General features: G+C 36.4%; 1 protein-coding gene across 2 annotated transcripts in view; it reads left to right on the forward strand.

The window, feature by feature from the left end:
• The first annotated feature begins 6,816 nt into the window (after nt 1–6,816).
• Nucleotides 6,817–19,233, forward strand: part of KCNJ4 (potassium inwardly rectifying channel subfamily J member 4) — a 46,367-nt gene continuing 33,950 nt past the window's right edge. The window contains exon 1 of one of the 2 annotated variants that reach the window (XM_087968312.1): nt 6,817–6,936. The gene's annotated coding sequence lies outside the window, so the exon portion shown is untranslated. Of the gene's footprint in view, nt 6,937–8,574; nt 9,064–19,233 lie in introns of those variants that run through there. The other variant, XM_026693237.2, reaches the window with a different exon arrangement.

The following is a 19,233-nucleotide window of genomic DNA, read 5'->3' on the forward strand; positions in this document are numbered from 1 at the left end:
CTAGTCCCATGATGGCAAACCTATGGCATGCGTGCCGGAAGTCATCTCCACCGGCACGTGAACTGTTGCCCCAGAGCAGGTCCACTGCACAGGCGCACTTGCCGCCCGCCTGCCAGCTGATTGTGGGGTAGCTGCTGCACATGTGCAGGGAGCAGGGTGCACACAGGAGACACGTGTGCATGAGTAGAAATGCATGGTGCATGTGGGGGTCATGTGCGCATGCACAGAGATGCACAATGCACATTGGAGGGTCACATCTGCATGCGCAGAGATGCGCAATGTGTGCAGGTTTCTGCATGCATGCACAGTGGGCATGGCCCCCCCGCGTGCATTGCCTTATGGGTGCTGGCACATGTGCGCACACGCACTTTTGGCGCACGAGGACGGAAAGGTTCGCCATCACTGGTCTAGTCAATTGGCAGTGTTTGAATAGAGTGAATCTTATATTTTCTTTCTTGGTACATATTCAGAATTTAAGCTCTCTCACTAATGCTTTTGCACAGTTGATGTTGTCCTGTACTTTGAGTATAAGGTCCTTAAGAAAATGGGTCCATTAAAAGTTAATTTTGTAACCAGTACTAGAGGATTTTCAGCAATGAAAAACATTGTTCTGTTGGATAAAGTAACAGACAGAATTTTCTTTGCTAAGATGCTGGTTTCCCGGTTTGCTCTTCTTCTGTTTCTCCTGTTAAATCAGAAAGCCAAGATCTTTTCTCTCTGGCCATTTTCTTTGCATCTTCTGCATGTGTTCTGAAAACAAGGTGCTATTCAGGGGTGGGATTCAAATTTCTTAACAACCGGTTCTGTGGGCATGGCCTAATTTGTGGGTATGGCTTGGTGGTCACATGACTGGCTGAGCATGGCTTGTATGTAAATATTGTAAATATTTATGTAAATATAGATTTTTTTTTTTATTATTAAAAGCAACTTTTACCCAAAATCAGGCAAAGCAGGTAGGCAGACAGAGTTGCTCACAGAATCACAGATTCACTCAGAGATCTACCATTCTGCAACCTGGCCTCATCTCTGCCTCCAACGCAGAGCCCTTGTCAGAGCCTTTCCCAGCCTCCAGGACTGGCCCATGTTCCTCCACAACCTCCTCACTGTCCGAGTCTGCTGACAGCTCCGCTGGAGGGCCACAACAGTTATTTCCCTGCCCCAACTGTTGTAGATCCTGGAGTTTAAAGCAAATATCCTTATCTCTACTTTGTGGAAGTAGAAAATATTTTTTAAATGCCCCACCTTTGTTTTGCATGTTATATATTCATGGGGGAAAAAAATCTAGGCAGTTTTCTTTTCTCATAAAAGTAGCCCAAACTCACGAGCTGGCAAACAGGAATTCAATTAGAACAGGGGTGTCAAACTCACATTGTCATGGTGGTGTCATGTGATGTATTGGGACTTTCCCCCCCCCCTTCATTAAACCAGGCGTGGGTGTGGCCAGCGTGTGACACATCCAGCCCACAGGCCGGGAGTTTGACAGCCCTGAACTAGAGAATATAAAAAACTAGCAGAATCAGCTCTCCAACACTATCAGTCTCTTAGGATTGAAATTCTACTTTTTTATTTATAGTAATTTTATTTAAAAATTACAAATAAAAAGATAAAAAACTAATACTAGAAAATAGAAAAGGAAGAAAAAATAAGAATATAGCAAAGAAAAAAAGCATAAAGAATTTATCACCTCCTTTTAAAATATAACAAATATAACAAATGATCTCTTCTTCCTATATACCATTTCTTATCTCTATAAAGGAATTATTAAAGCCTTGTCCTGCTCAGCCAAAGTCCATTTAGGTTTACCAGAGATAACAATTTTTAAGCCTTGATCAAATAAAGTAATTTAATTTTTTTCCATTTACTTTTAACACCTTGATTTTTAGTCCCTTCAAATAATTTAATTTCTTTTCATTTAATTGTTTGTCCCTTCTAACAAAATTCTTCAAAGCTTTAATTTGGATTTTTCTAAATCCAATATAGGAATGCATGTCATGGTCACTCTTTTGCTTTGTTATTTGTATATCCATTTTAATTATTAAGACATTAGCCAGTTTCATCTGTATGCCCAGTGTAACATCTTTTCTCATATAATTCTTGTAACCTTGCATTTTAAAATCCACTTTCTTATCCAGTAACATTTGTTTCTGTTTCATAACATCTTTTAAACACAGTCTGTCCATAGTGGCAGACACTCTTAAAATTAACTTCTGGGTCCATTGTCCAAAAATATCCTTCAATATGTCCAATGTTACAATGTTTTGCTCAATTCTGTATCAAAGTTCTAACCACACTTTTGCTGTTTATTTTTTAAAAACCCTTAAATTCACCTAGTGCTATAACACTTGTCAATCCAAGGCTTCCTAATTTTGAAAAGCAGTTACAAGCAATATCTAAAAATGATTTTAAAAGGAAGTATCTGAACCTAGTGTTCTTTTTGAAGTTGCCAACCGCAGTTTCTGCAAGATAGTTATTGCTTCATCTCCCAGAGCTCTAAATCCACTGTTTTCAATTTCCTCACAAAAAGCAACTGTACAGAGACCTGTAGGTGATCTCAAGTATTCTTCTTGTCTGGAGAAGAATTACAATCTCCTCACCTGTTCTTCATTCTACCACAGTCATCACCATTTCTTCCAAGAAATGCCAGGACTGGAAACTTTCAAACAACATGTATATAGGAATTATGTTCTCTATTTCCCTTCCCCAAACTAAATCAATTTTTAATGTTTTAATATGTAATATATGTAATATAATATATTTCTCTCTAAAACATCATATCTGGAGGTGCCTGCATGCTTGCATTCCTATCTTCCATATTGCTAGAATTTTCAAAAGGTTATCTTGCTGCTGCTTTTGTATTCAGTATTTCTGGAGGGAAAATATCTCATTCCCTCTCTCTATCTGCCACACAACTCCAGTTGGGAGGTCCCAAGTGGTTTTTAATTCCTCCTCAAGCCAAAATTAAAATGGAAGATAATATTAGAAGAAATAATTTCCCAACTAAAAAGGCTAGAACCTAAGAAGATTTATCCTGAATTGTGGTAGCCCCTCGGAAAATCCTTGGGATCAGTTGAGAGGGAAAGCCATCCCATTTTCTGTAACTTTGATAGACTGGTTCCACTTAGTCTAACTGACTTATTTTGCATTCCATTTCTCATAGTGATCAATTTTATTCCCATTATTAAGACTAAAAACGTATATTGTTTTTTACATAAAAGTATTTCAAAGTGGTTTTCCAAATATAAATTAAGTTAATAATATACACACATATAGTAAAAAGGGAGAAACAAATAAAAAAGCATTTATACAGAAAAGTCCTAATTAAAAAGATCATTTAAAACTGTTGCTTAAATCAGGAGTCCCCAACCAGCACTGGGCTGTGGCCTGCCAGGGTGCACAAGGGCATGGACCAGCACTGGGCTGTGGCCTGCCAGGGTACACAAGTGAGTTAAGTCCCATTTGCACACCTGCAGGATCTAGACAGTCTGTGAAACTACCCCCACCCCACCTCCGATCCATGGAAAAACTGCCCTCCACAGCCCAACAGATTGGGGGCTCCTGGTTTAAATGGTCCTTCTGTCTTGGAAGGAGAGATAATATGAGGCAAATATATACACCAAACTAATATCAGCTTGCCTTTTCTGACTATCCAATGCTCATTCACTCCCTGAAGGTACTTTGTGCTTTGAGAAAGGACTCTCTTCAAATTCCAAGGGCATACAAGTTGGCTTTAAACATACAGAATCTAAATGGTAATGGTTCATTAATTTTAAAAAGTGTCTAGAGACTAGGTAACATCACTGAACACATAACAGTTAATTTCAACAATCAGTGCCAGTCTTCCCCAATTTGGTCCCCTCCAAGTATTTTCTGATTCAATTCCAATATTCCTTACTGTTATTATTGAGGAAGCTGTTTTACCATATGCTGAACAGAAGTTAGATTAGTTTTTCTTAAAATACATAAAATTGATTGAAACAGAATACCAATCTTGATGTTCAGTTAATTATATATCAATATAGCAGTATGTGGCAATCATATCATCATTTTAGCAGTGGAAGAGATCGACGTGTATTAACTGAAGTTACAGCTATCGATTGTTTAGATGGTGGTGTGAATGAATGTTTATATTTTCCCACTTGTAATTCTCTAATTCTGATTCCAGTTGAGTCAGCTTAATATTATGGAAAGGTTTTGGCAAGGAACAAGGAGAAACTTCAATCATTGCATCACCTTTTAAATGTGAGAGAATACCACAAAGAAATTACTCAGAGAAAATATGTACACCAAAATGTAGAATTTTTAACTGCAGACTTGATGTGGCCTTCAAGGCTCTTCATCCAGCCTCCTGAGGACTGAGCAGAAGTTCATTTCTTTCTCCCATTCTCCACATTATCCCTGGTTCCTTCAGTTTTTCATATCTTCCACTTGCAAGCCAGATTAATCCATATTTTTCTGTTTTTACAGTGTAAACAGAATTTGACACTGGAGATTTGGGCTTTTTCTAATCATAGATCCTGAGGAGGTGAGATTTGCAGTAAGGAAAGTTTGGAGGAAGAGGGATCAATTTTGATACCAGGTTCTCAGGAAAGCAATTTACCCTGAAATAACCTTCATCCCTACCTTCACTTTATTCTTTAGAAAAATAAGTTCTGAAAACTGTCCTTAACACCAATAAGAATTTAGCTACCTATTATCTCAGGCTAGAAAGTGGCATCAGTTTCAGCTTGGGACAGGTGGATGACAAAATTGTTTTTCTACTTTTCCAAGGAGCTACTAGTTCTCCATTTCTACACCTCCCCCATCCCCACAACATTAGCAGCAGGAAAGGTTGGCGGAATGGGACTATTTTGGGGAACGTCTCCTTAGCAACGGCTGCTGCCACCGTCTGTGGTGGTTTATCCATAGGTGCTAAAATATTCTATGCTTCTTAATAAAGAAAGCAGCTGGTAAAGCAAAGTTGGAGGTAGGAGGGATTGTCTACCCGACCAATTTGCCCAGTAGCTTCAAACCTTGGAACTTGGAATTCCAACAGAAAACCCTTGCTTAAAAACAAGTATAATGTAGAGTATGAATGATGTTTTAAGACAGAATTTGTTTTGGCAACAGTTTTATTAAGGTCTTCATTAGGAAGCAGACACATAGCTTCCTACTGGTGAAAAGTCTCAGTTTTGTATTTACAATCCAAGTGGTTATAACCCCAATAGCAAGTTACAGGTGAAGTTTTTTTTTAAAGCTTCTTTATGTCTATGGAGATTCTCAGTCATCCAGGTCATGGCTGTCCCCAAAGTGCTTTTTCAAGAGGCAACTGGATTTTCTGGTTTGTCTTCCCAAGGAGGGGAAGCGAAACATCTTCAAAGAAAAATCAGAAAGTCCAGTTGCCTCTTGAAAAAGCACCTTTGGGACAAAACTTTACTTTTTTTGCTTTACCTTCTTTACTTCTGTTGCTTAGTTAGATTTGCAGAAGAAGGCACTTGTTTTGGAATGGAAGAACTTTATGACGAATTCTTTCCTATGGGGAGGGAGGGTCTAATTCTTACAGATTAACAGTGAAGTTTAGCAGAGTAAGAAAGTCTGAAAAAGAAAAGGCATACTCAGAAACATAAGCTTTTCTTAGTCCTTTCTATCTTCTGGATGGAATGTAGAGCAGGAAAGCAAGTCCTTAAATAAGGTCTGGAATTACCCCCAGGTAGAAGAAGAAACTTACCCCACACAAATGATGAAGATGAGAGCCCTTTACACAGAACCTCCCAATGCTATTTGAAGTGAATTTGTTAAATAGTCACTATGATTGTTGGCAGGCAGAAGGGTATATCCTGATTTCTGGATTGCCTTACATTTATTTTTTGTTTCATTTTCATCCTTCAGCTAAAATAACTTCTCAAAGCAATTTCCAATATAGTTACAATAAAATATGACATAGTATCACTTGAATCAAAAGCCTAGAGAAATAAGAATGCCTTGATCATTCACTTAAAGTTATTAATCCCAACCCATGCTAACTGGTGGATGATGGAAATTGTAATCTAACACATCTGAAAAACAATAGTCGAACCAACTGTGCATCCTGAAAAAGGGAAATATAGTGTTTAACACACCAACGAAAAGGTCTGGCCCACAACCAAACCAGCTGAATTTCTGAAATTAAAACATAGGAAACAAGGGTATAAGTATTGTATTAAGATGAGTCAACCCATATAGAAGACAGTGTTTCAGGTAGCATGAGTTCAGGTTTCAAAGTATATAGATCCTTATGGATAATCACTAGCATCTTGTTTTACATCAGTATGTGGTTAGAATGGTCCATGCAAGATCCATCCTGAGGCCTTCAATCGCGTAACAATTTGAAAATTAGAAACGTACATGTTACTATGCATCAGTCAGGTTCAATGAGCACCTTACTAGAGATAAAGTTTTCACTTTCTGTGTGCAAGACACTGAGTCTTACTCTCTAAGTGTATAATATGTACAACTTCTAATTTCAAAATTAATTAATGCAGGAGGATTTCTAGCCCTAGAAGCATGATTAAACTAGAAAATACAGATGGGAGATGTGCTAAACGTAATTACACTGAATGAGCTTGAAGATCAAACAAATCTGGAATTACTTTTTAGATCTAAGATGAAGGTATAGAATAATAATAACTGAAGAACAGAAACCTTAGAGAACAAACAGCACACATTGCTCAACATTTTTGAAGAAAACAAGTCTTTTTTAAGCATAAGAGAACATATCAGGAAAAAGTTATGAAACTGTACAATGTAAAAGTCATGCAATCCAATAGTTACTAGTATGCAAATCAAAAATTTTCAAGGGGTGAAACCCAAATGAACATTCTCAACCAATCTCTCAGAGGGATTGGAGCTCTTCAAGATTAGATCATTTTCTTCTGCAAAGGTTCTGGACTGGTCAGTTTATAAGTGCTGCTTGGGCTAGTGGTAAGTTGGTATTCAGTTTCTTTCCTATGGATCATAAGCTATTATATAAAATATACTAATACTAAAAGGCATTTTAAAACTGTGTACTGTACATGGCAACTTCTTGTATCTTGTATGAATGCTGCCTAGAGTCATATCACATGAGAAAGGCAGCCATATAAATAAAATCTACCAACTGGTGGCAGAAGCTGATCCATGAAACTGTCCATGTTCCTGCCCCGGTTTCTTTTTAAGAAGAGATTTGGCAAACCATTTGTCTGAAATGGTATTGATTTCCTGCTTGAGTAGGAGGTTGGACTAGAAGACCTCCAAGATCCCTTCCAACTCTGTTATTCTGGTGGTGTAGTTTTAGAGACTGAATGTTGAAATATGGAAATGTTACATCACTAATTGATTGGGTTCTTCAGTTCAACCATATATCACTCCAGCAACTCCCATTGTCTCTAATTAAGCATCAGACTGGCAGGACACTAGTATCTGCAGCCTTAACAAATCTAGTGGGTATCACATATAAATGAAAAGTGCAAATGTGCAAATATTATATTGAAAAAAGTATTATTTCAGTAATGATACCAAATGCAATAATTAATAGCTTCATTTGAAGGCACACATTATAGAAATTACTATGTGGACATATATACAGTATTTAATATATGGGTATGTGGTATTTGATCACTTACAACATGTATATGACAATACCTATGGTGGAGCCAGGTTTGCATGGCTCCATGTGAGTGAAATGTGAGATTTGTGCAGGGAAGGGTATCATAGGATAAGAGGAATAGTGATGAACAAAAACCAAAATTTTAAGTTGCAAAAAGGAGAGAACCGAACTTGCATCCTTTTCGTGATTAGTCAAAACTTTTCTGACATCTACACATAAATCAATTATAACATTGGACTACAATCATGTGAGGCTTTCAAAGTTGGTCTGTTAACTTTAGCCTGTGGTTAGGCTAATCAGCTCCAATCAGGGTACAGCTTCCAATTCTATGCAGAATTGCAGAATTGCTCTGACCATTCCTGAGTCTTTTTTCACCACTTTGCTCTAAAACAGAAAATACAACTTACAATATGCCATACTCTGTACAAAACTACTCAACAAATGTTTTCACAAAACAGTTTGGTTGTGGTTGAGGAAACTATACAGAAAGCCAAAATATCTGCCCTAATAACACACTTGGGGCACAATTTGTATTCTGTACTATTAATGGGGTAATTTGAATTTTCTGTCACAAATGCTTGTGATGTCACATTAAGGTATCCAGGGAGAAGGTGCTGGAAATGCAGTAGAACTTAATTCTATCTCTATTACTACAGAACAGACTCATGTTGCAACAGTTAGGAAAAAATAGGAAAACACAAGCAACACATTTATCTATACATTTTCTGAAAGAGACACCAAACTTCTTCAGACCAGGGCATTCTGTGCTAAGATGCTTGGGGCTTTACACTTGGAGGTCTTTGCATGCCCACTACTGTTTCCATTGCTTTGGATTGTACTCCTATCATTCCCCATTGCTGAATCTGCAGCTTGTATCCATGGTTTTGAGATCACACACAGGGATGGGTTAAAGTAGTGCAAGGCTGTTGGATTCTAGTGGAATTGCTGACTTCTTAGTTACAGACTGCACAGCAATCAGACAACGGGAAGCAAGCAATTTGAAAAGAAGGAGTGAAAAAGAAAAACAGAGAAAAGCAAGAGGAAGAACAAACTCTGGAAGAAAAGTGTGAATGAAACAGCAGGAATGTAAAAAAGAAAGCTAAAGGATAGGAGGTGAGGAGGAAAGGCAAAGAAAAACTAGAAACAATATTTGAAAAGCCTAGGACCGGGCTGCAAATTTGCAAGTGGGAACTCCTAACACAGCATGTTACAGTCAGAAAACTATCAAACAAAGAAGAGAAGAGAAGACTGAGAAAACAATGAAGGAAAGTTGGAGGAAGATCAAGAGCAGAAGAAACTATAGTGAGTTACTTGGAGATCTGACAAAAAAGATGGACCTAGAAAGAGAACACTTTTAGGGGATAAAAATGAAACTGAATGGGATACAGACATTGCTCTCTTCTCCTTTCCCTTATTAGCTGGATTTTGCAAGGCTCTGATGGAATAAACTGGCTTCAGAACAGGTAAGAGATCATTTGTGGCACTTATGTACCCATGTATTTGCTTTATCCCAAAGTTGATGTGATTTCAGTGCCTGTTTGTGTAGACAAGGGTGCACTGTATGTCTGAGTATCTGTTTCAGTGAAGGGACATAATCTATTGTTGGTTGAGATTCTGAGCATCACTGCTTTTGTTCTAGCAAAAGCACAATAAGAGGTGGGGGTTGGGAAGGCTCTGGTCCATTTATAAAAACGTATGTTAACAGAAATCTTGGAAATGCTACACTACTTAGAATGTTATTTTAAGAATATTTGTCTGCTTTATTTTATGTTTCCATCAAAACAACAGTGAACCATGTTTTAATACAAGTTTGTAAAAAAAGATCAGTTCTGCATCTCTGTTGTTTCTTGTCTGGACAGTTGTTCTTTGGTACGGCTTTCTAAACAGCAGTTTTCAAGTTATTTTAGAAAGTCTGAAATTATTTTAATAGGATTATCCCAGACTAATTGGCGGTGGTTGTTGTTTTTTTAATGTTTTTTTGTTTTGGCAGGGGGCTCATAGGATTTTTATGCGAAGACAGGATCAAAAATATCAATTTACTCACAGAATATAGGTATACCAACATTCTTTCTTGGATTAGAACTAGCCTGAATTCATCTCTCACATTGTGGTGCCAAACATACAGTGACCCATTTCTATTAATTTTCTATTTTCTTACTTTAGAGCAACATTTCCCAACCTGGTGTATCCCAGATGTGCTATGATTGCAACTCCTGAATTGATTCCAGCAATCTGGATGGTACCAGGCTGGAGAAGGCTGGTCTGTGTTCTGAAAAATCAATCACTGAGCTGTTTTTAGTGGTGATAAAAGTAAATCCTGCCATGTGATATCCTCTAAAATAGCATCAATTGCTAGTGTTTCTTTAAAGAATTCAAAGGAGTCTTTAAAAAAAATATATCTTGAGTGAGGATAGTGGGAGTGCAGACAGCATCAGTGGCCTCAGACTGAGCTCTGGACTATATTTCACGAATATAGCAAAAAATGGACAGCTAAATATACTTTGCTAATTTCAAGTATTAATTTTTTTTATTTATTGCCATAGTTACACCTCCCTTCATCCTTGAATATAACAGAATGAAATGTGAGAGTACACTTAGAATCATAATAGGATGTAGAATTAATAGAAAAACTGATAAAAGGACACTTAAAACCAAGAAGAAGTAGCAAATGTGATAAAGACACAATCAGACTAATCATTTAAAACAGCTAAGCAAGCAAAAAAAAAGTTTTGAGCTGATGTGAAGAAGAATGCAATGCAATGCCTTCTTGGGTGTCAAAACTAAGTTAGCCTTTTCTCTTATATAATTCAGGCTACTTAAAGTGGGCAGGCTGATATAGAGAAAGACATTCCTTCAGATCTTTGATTCCCAATTCTTTATGCTTTAAAGTTAAACACTACTTAATCTACAGCAAATAGCTACCCCAAAAACTTACTGTAGGACTACTTTTAATGATAAGGAATCTAAAAAATAAAACATGCCTTTGGAATCAATGTATTGTGTTTCTATCTGGCTGTAACCAAAGTAATACTGTCCGTGGTATTCAGCCTCAGATGAAGTATTCACATTGTTTTCAAGGGCAGCCCCACAGAAAATAATCTTATTGAAAAGTGTCTAAAGTATGAACTAATATGGCCAGATTATTTTTGCCCAAGATAACTCACAATGGACAAACCGGACAAACCAGACTGGTTAAAGGCAATCCTAACATGTGCTATTTTGCCTTATGGCATCTTTCTACATGTAGTGATTTAAATATATATATTTCTTTTTAACAACCCCGTAATACCTTAATTTTGAATTAAATTGGATAATGTTTTTCTCTTGACAAGATGTTTCTTTGCTGATTGATCTGATTTCTACCTCATAACAATCTATGCAGACTCTTAGCGGCTTTCAAATAGGGTAAAATGCAATATATTATCAAAATTGAAACAATAGCAATAAAATATAACCTGAAATGTGTCACATACATGGATGTTCTCTAGGTGTCTCTTTCTGAATAGTTGATATTTTGCAGGTATGGTCAGATAATTAGGATGCGGATCTTGGGGCTGGTTATCTTATCTTACATTGCTGGCAAGTGGGAGACCATTTAATCATCTATCTAATTTTATATAAAACTGAATAAATTTAGTTGTGATTTTATTTTTTTTAAAGTCCTATGGAAACTCATAGTACAGCTTGCCACAATCTGTGCTTCACTGGCAAGTGTTTTAATCTTTTACAGTATATGCATGGCTAATGTCTACTGTCTACATAGGCAAGACTGATTGGGGATGAGAGAAGTTTTGCTCCAACATCTTTGAGGTTAAGAAAGAACTATATTGACATGTTTGAATGTATGCATTTTCCTTGTATTATGGTGATGCACAGGCTAAGAATGTTTCACAACTACACACAACTTAAATGTTTCACAAGGAGGCATTTTAAATTTTGAATTTTGCAATACTACAGAGCAGATTCTCATATGATAAAATCATTTAATATTATTGATTGTGTGGGTCCAGTGAAAAAAATCATTCAAGCTATGGGACATTTGATACAGTCAACACCGAATGCATTTGCTTCTGATGTTATGATGATTAATTATAGGTATAAGAAGGAATTTGGCCTAAATATAATTAGGGTTTTCAATTGTGGCATATTGTGAAAGCAAATGCACTGTATGTCCATTTAACACAGTGTTATGTACAACAGCATTAAGTGTTCATAATGCAGACAGAGAAAATAAATGAAGAAAGATTAATGATATAAAATTGCATGGAGAAGGAGAAGGGGAAAGGAAAGGAGAAAGAGGAGGAGGAGGAGAAGAAGGATGAGAGTGGTGTTGTGGAAGTATGTTTTGTTAACAGAACAAAAGAGAAATTAGAGAGAAAACTTATACATGCACTATTTCACATCATTTGCTATTCAGCAATCTATTTGCTGAAATACCAATCAATTACATTTTGGTTTGTGACTTTAAAAATGGATTGTGTTATCATCCTGAAAATTGGATTGTTATCCACATAAACTGGTGGCAGCTTCCAAGGGTATAGTAAAACTGGCATTGAATAGAGACGGTGGAAACAGAACTTACAGTTACATGTATCATCACAGTGGAGCACTTTAATTCCTCTGTGATACTCCTGCAATTTTTACACAACTGCAGTTCTTAGTAGCAGTTCAAATTGCTACAGAGCATCTCTATGTCATAACACTGGGATGTAAGGCAATGCCCTGCCAAGTTTCATTCTGCTCATCTACTCCAAACATCAAAGAAGGCCTGCTATAATGATTTTGCCCCAATGAGAAGTGTACGGGACTTCAAAAAGGAAACAGATATAGTAGCCCTCATGCTTTGGAACCTGCTGTCGCTAGAAATGGAATTAACAACCATCTTCCTTTAGTTTAAAAAGGCCTTAAAATTATCATCTTTCAGAGGGTCTTCAGACCCTGGCCTAGGAAGATTGAGGAGCACATGGATTCTAATTATTGTGATCGTTTGGACTCTATTGATTATTTTAACTGCTGAGATTGTTCTATTTGTTAGGTTCATGTGCTCTATTCACACTCAGTTCAGACTGAGGTAGTTTATAGATCAATAAAATAAGATAAAATAAAAGTATAAGAGATGCAAACCATACTCTGAAAGATTGCAAAACTACTGACTTAGGAATAACCCCATTGAATACAGTATGGGGTTGACATCAGAATTAATGTACATCAGATTTCGCTGTCAACCATTTTTCTCCCTGTGGAAATAAGTTCTTATTATGGTGATTCATCAAGGGAATCATAAATGATTTTTTAAAATAATTAGGTATGTATTTGTGTGCAGGTGAAGATAAAGTTCAGAGCCCCTACATCTATTGAAGCACTACTTTACATAATTCCAATTCTCCTATATGCACATATCTGTTGTACATGCTCAAGACAGTTATGAAGAGATTCATGCAGTCATTAAGTGAACCTGGCTTCCCAATTGCTTGTTGTTTGCAGGACATGAAGTGGGAAGTCGCAAATAGCAATTGCATCTTCCTGGGATTCTACAACCATCATAAATACACGCCTGTTGCTAAGCATCCACATTTTGATCACGTGACTGTAGGGATGCTATGATGGTTGTAAGTGCAAGGACTGATCATAAGTTATTCTTTTCAGTGCTCTTGTAACTTCAGATACTTTCTAAATAAATGGTTATAAGCAGGGGTGGGATTCTACCAGTTCGCATCTATTCGCTAGAACTGGTTGTTAACATTCTAAGCAGTTTGGAGAACCGGTTGTTAGAAGAAATTACTGGCCTAATCCTGTAAGGTAGGCAGGAAGGAAACATTCTGGTGTTGCTTATAGAAACTGCCTCTCCTTTAACCCTTATTATGTTTTTGGCAGGACTAGACTTCCTGTCTCTGGAACTTCTCTGGAGTTTTTTTCCCCTCCTTTGCTGGTACTTTGCTTGTGTGGAGTGACCATTGAAAAAAGTGACTTATGACCATTTTTCACACTTACGACTGTTGCAGCATCCCACAGTCACGAGAGGCCAGGCGAGGAGATGCGTGCCTTGATGTGAGTGATGTTGAGTTGGCCATGCCCAGCCAGTAACATGACCACCAAGCCATGTCCACCCAGTCACATGACCACCAAGCCATGCCCACCAACTAAGCCATGCCCACAGAACCGGTTGTTAAAAAATTTGAATCCCACCCCTGGTTATAAGACAAGGTCTACCTGTATTTCCTCTATTACTTCCCCATGAAAGTAATGCCATAAAACTTCCTTTTCTATTTAGAAGCATTCCATCTCATTTCATATGTAACTATTTATTTATTAAATAACTCCACATTTCCCTGGGAGCCATCCTCAGAACTACCTTGCGGAAAAAGTTGAATAAGAAATAGCGCCAAACCAAAAAAAAAAATCCTTAAAAGTTTGCTATTACTATTTTCCCCTCAGAATTATCTTTATTTCGGTGAACAGGAAGCAGATGTTGGCCTACAATATAAGGGCACTTTCTAGACGGAGGAACTATCTGACCCTTCACAGCTTATGTAAGAGTTTGAAATGAGGGAAAAAAAACCAGGTGCCAAGAGAGGATTTTAAAGGTCCTCTCTGTTGGAAATGGTGCCTTCAGAGGAGTGAGTCATTAATGCATGAGGCCTTCTCTATAGAGCTTCTGACAATGGTAATAATTACACAGCAGAGAGAGAACAAATATTTTAAAGAGTAATTCTGATGGGGATGGAAAAAGGGAGGTTAGTGAAGGAAGGGAGATGAGATGAATACCAGAGAAGAAAAAATGAAAGAAGCACAGAAACCTAGAAAATTGATGGCAGAAAAGACCCAGTGGTCCACCAAGTTTGTCTTTTGAGTTTTTTCTTGTTTCAGTTTTCTTTTTAATTTATTAATTATTTTAAATAATAAACAAATATTTATTTGTTTATTTTAATTTTTGTCAGATGAAAAACATGTGTTCAACCCAAGCAATTTTTAAACTCAGTTACTGATTATTACTGACCCACTACCTCCACTAAAAGTTGGTTCCACTACTCTTGTTATGAAGTAATACTTTATAACATTACTTTTGAACTTCCCTACTGCGAGTTTGAGATAATGTTCTTGATTTTTGCAGGACTTGAACTTGTGGTCTCCTGCTTTCTAGCCTGGTGTCTTAATCACTAGATCAATTTGGCTCTTCATTTGCTACAAAAAAATGATACCTTTCACATTGAAACATTTTAGAGGTGTCTTTACACTGCTGAAAGTTTAGGTGAACTCCAGAATGAATTGGCCCTCCATTGTGTATTTATAGCCATTATTCTGATTGACATCACCGAAATAAGAGACCCCAGAAAATACTGGGGTTTATGTCTTCTGGAATTCACAGAACTTATTAAGGTTTTCTCCATCTCTGAGGAGCACCCATTGTTTTAATGCAGAATAATCAGGGGTGGGATTCTACAGGTTCGCACCTATTCGCTAGAACCAGTTGTTAACATTCTAAGCAGTTAGGAGAACTGGTTGTTAGAAGAAATTACTGACCTAATCCTGCAAGAAAGGCAGGAAGGAAACATTCTGGTGTTGCTTACAGAAACTGCCTCTGCATTAACCCTTATTACATTCTTGGCAGGACTAGACTTCCTGTCTCAGGAACGTCTCTGGAGTTTTCCCCCCTCCTTTGCTGGCACTTTGTTTGTGTGGAGTGACCATTCAAAATTACAATGGCACTCAAAAAAGTGACTTATGACCATTTTTCACACTTACGACCTTTGCAGCATCTCCACAGTCATGAGAGGCCAGGCGAGGAGATGTGTGCCTCGATGTGAGTGATATTGAGTTGGCCACACCCAGCCAATAACATGACCACCAAGCCATGTCCACCACCTAAGCCACACCCACAAAACCGGTTGTTAAAAAATTTGAATCCCACCCCTGAGAATAATTCATATTATGAAAACCCCAAATATCTGTGAATCTCTGCTAGGGTACACAAAACAAATTCATATCCAGATAATACTAAGTGACTAATGATACTAAATAAAAGGCAGAACAGAAACACAATAAGCATTTACTCCTAACAGTAATCTTTGATCCTCCTGCCCTGTATTTTATCTTATAACTGCAGTGCAACCAATCAAAAATGAAAGGAAAATTACTTTTTATGTTTTCTTCCTTCCAGTTCTCTGCTACCACCAACACAGAGAGGAAGATTCTCTCAATGAAAGATGGTATTAGTAGCATAATTATTACTTGTTCAGTTTTGCAGATGAAAAGCAAAACTGCAAATCCAACAGTTGCTCAAACCTCATACATAACTGGACATTATCTGGAATTTCAGTTTCTCAGACAATGAATCTTATGTCCATTACACTCTTAAGGAAGTCATGCTAACCACGAAACAGCTAATAATTATTTTCCTATGCAGGTTCTGAATTGACTGTGTTTTTACTTTGCCTGGTTATAGCTAATTCAAGCGCACAAAGCAGGGAATATGACAATTTTTTTCTTATAAATCAGTTCTTTATTTGTAAATGTTCCCAGAATGCTCCATATATATGTATATGATAAAAATATCTTCGCCAACACACAAATGTCTGTCACCAGATTATGCTAATAATAGCATTAGAATTTATTGTTGCTTCTGCTGTGTGAAATTGCTTTAAACGGCAGTTGACCAGACTCAATTTAGAAAATAAGATCCAACTTATCTAATAGCATAAATCATCCCTGTTTTTGACAAGTTTATCCATTTTTTCTCACCAAGGGTGAGAAATCTATTTTTCCTCCAAATGTTTTAAATTTCCATTTTTTATTAGTTAGTTTGGACTGGATTGATAGCAATTAAATTTCAAAACAGAGGAAGATAAGTGCCTTGGTGGCCCATCAGTATATTTTGACCTTTGCAAATTTATTTTGAGAGTCACACGGTACAACCATTAGGAATTAGATGACTTTCTTGCCCTTGGAACTCCCACAATGCTAACACTTTCATTCCCCTCAAAGCTTGAAAGCAGTTTGAAGGAAAGCTATCATTGCATTTTTTTTCTTCCAGTTTGCAATGTTGAGAAAAAGCAGCAAAAACCAATACCTCACCCCAAACTGCTACCAGTTCTACAGCAATAAAAATTCCCTTATCTTTAATCCACAATAAAGACAGACGAAAAGATTTACATCCCTGCAGTTCATGCCAACTCCTCTCATGTTGAAAAAGGAGAGAGAAATTGACAAAAGTTTGTCAGTTTCAGTCTTGATTTTTATTTAGGATAAGTACAAGGAGCTGCAAAGGTATCAAACTACTCTTTCTTTGATAGGACCTAAACTGCACAGGTCCAGAGAAAAGATAAGGCAAGAGTTTCCTTCAGCATAGAAATGAAGTTATCATGGCTTAAACCAAATCTATGCCACAGGAGAGAAACCAATTTTATGGTTTTTTTGGTTTTTTTTAACTTTGCCAACATTGTAGGAAGACAAGCATCTGGAACTGCTTTTAAACTGGCTCCGAACTCTGGTGTGAAAGAACCATTACTCACACAATTCTGAATATTCAAAGTGTTAAATATAACATGAAAACATGAAGCACTTGTTCCTTTTTTGCCTATCTTTTGCTTATCTAGTGTTAAAACCTCAAGTCCAAAAAATTTCTGCTGACATAATCAATTAATGTGATAGTCTTCTGGTGATTAGGGTGTGAATACATAATTTCATTTGTTTTTTTTCCAGCTTTACAATATTCTTTTAAAAGGGGGTGATGAAAGCTGTATTCCAGACTCTGCCAATATGATAATGATCTTGTTTAACGCTTTATTTTCAATTCTTTTCTATTATTCATGAACATAGAATATGTTTTTCCCCTAGCAGCCATAATCTCTATCCTGATCACCGCATAGTCTACCACAAATCCGCATGCCACAACTAGTTTAGACTCCATCACCATGTACTGTATACAAAATTAAGGTTTTTCTCCCCAATGGGTGTTACACTTTATACTTCTTAACAAGTTTACACCATTCTTTCCATGTGAAGAAACCATTTTCTTTTTGTTTATTTGCTAGGTAACATTTCTCTTGAGTCATGGTCCACCCTGACTGAACTAACTGGGTATGTTTATATGGTTTTCTTTAAAAAGGAAAATAGTACGAAAGCAGTTTGCCACAACATTTTCTGAAATGTTTAAAATTTTCAGTTATAGCTTACAGTCTTGGAATTTCCTGGTTGTTTTCAATCATAGTACCAACTAGGTCTGATTACTTAGCGTTTTCTTTTTCTTTTTAATTCAGTCAAAGTCAGTCAGGGGATACCATCATGAAATATGGCACTCTTGGCCATCTCACAGTTCATCCCTCTATTCTTCACATCACTTATGAATACTTTTTAAAGCAATGGTCCCAGTTCAAGTTTCTGAAATGCTCCAGATGTCTTCCTTCTGCCACTAGAAGCACTTTCAGTAGAGAGTAACAAATTACTGAGTCATAAGAGAGTGTCTTCTCTTTGCCCAGGTCTTTGTCAAAAGGTTTATGAAAGTCCAGCTGAACTGAGTCAGCCATATGCATATGCTTATGTTCATGTTTTAACAAATTTAAGACTGCAGTCATATATTAAGTGATCATATTTATGATTTATACATTGATTTATTCAACATATTCCACTCCATTCATTTCCAACAAAGCCTCCCTATGGTGGTTCATAGTATAAATGTAAAAACTGCAAATACATTATAAAGCATCAATCTATTTTAACTATTATAACATCTATAAATAATAATGCTATATAACTAAAAAAGCATTCATGGCTTCAATCCTTCAATACCCTAGTAATTATTTTAAAGTAATATTTTTTTAAAAAAAATTATTGGTTTTTAAAAACAAACATAAACAAACAAAACATAAAAACATCAAACTATCTTCCATATGTGTACATACAGTGTGCCGGTTGGTTTACAAATTGTTTTGTGCTTCCATTTCGTAGTCTTCAATTACAATTACATTGCATATAATCTCATAGTTTCAATCAAAAATTAATGATACCTTAGTATAATTATTAATCAGTCATTTGACTATACTTTTATTCATTCATGTTTTACAAGATAATCATAATTTACTTAGTTTATTTTATAACAGTTCATATTATCATCCCAAATCTATCCTAAAATCATTTAGTAGATATAATAAGAAAGAAGTACATCTTTATATATTTATTATTTTCTAAAAGTCTACATATTTCATTACTGTATTTTATTATCTAACCATTGATAGAAAAGATCCCAAATTTTATAAAATTGTTTATCCTCTTGTTCTCTAATTTCAAATGTCAATCTACTCATTTCAGCACATTCCAATATTTTCTTAATGATTTCCTCCTGTGATGGTATTTTCTCATTTTTCCAGTTTTTAGCAAATAAAATCCTAGCCGCTGTTAATCCTCTAGTTTTTGTATAGATTTGAGTTCACCTTTTTCATTCAATATTTCAGCATATCTAACTGTTCCTTTTTGTATATTATAGGATAAGAAAATGCTTCAATAGTCGATAACCAGACTGGAATTTTCAAATAACATTGTCTTTTAATCTTCTCCCAGTTTAACCACAGAGACTCCCGCATATAATGTCTTCTAAAATACCCCTGTGTTTTAGTTCCTTTATACCATAAAAAAGCATG

The sequence above is a fragment of the Notechis scutatus genome, chromosome 6 (genome assembly GCF_049901735.1).
Source record: "Notechis scutatus isolate UNSWTSFEM ecotype Mainland chromosome 6, rNotScu1.2, whole genome shotgun sequence".
In the NCBI taxonomy this organism is placed as follows: domain Eukaryota; kingdom Metazoa; phylum Chordata; class Lepidosauria; order Squamata; family Elapidae; genus Notechis; species Notechis scutatus.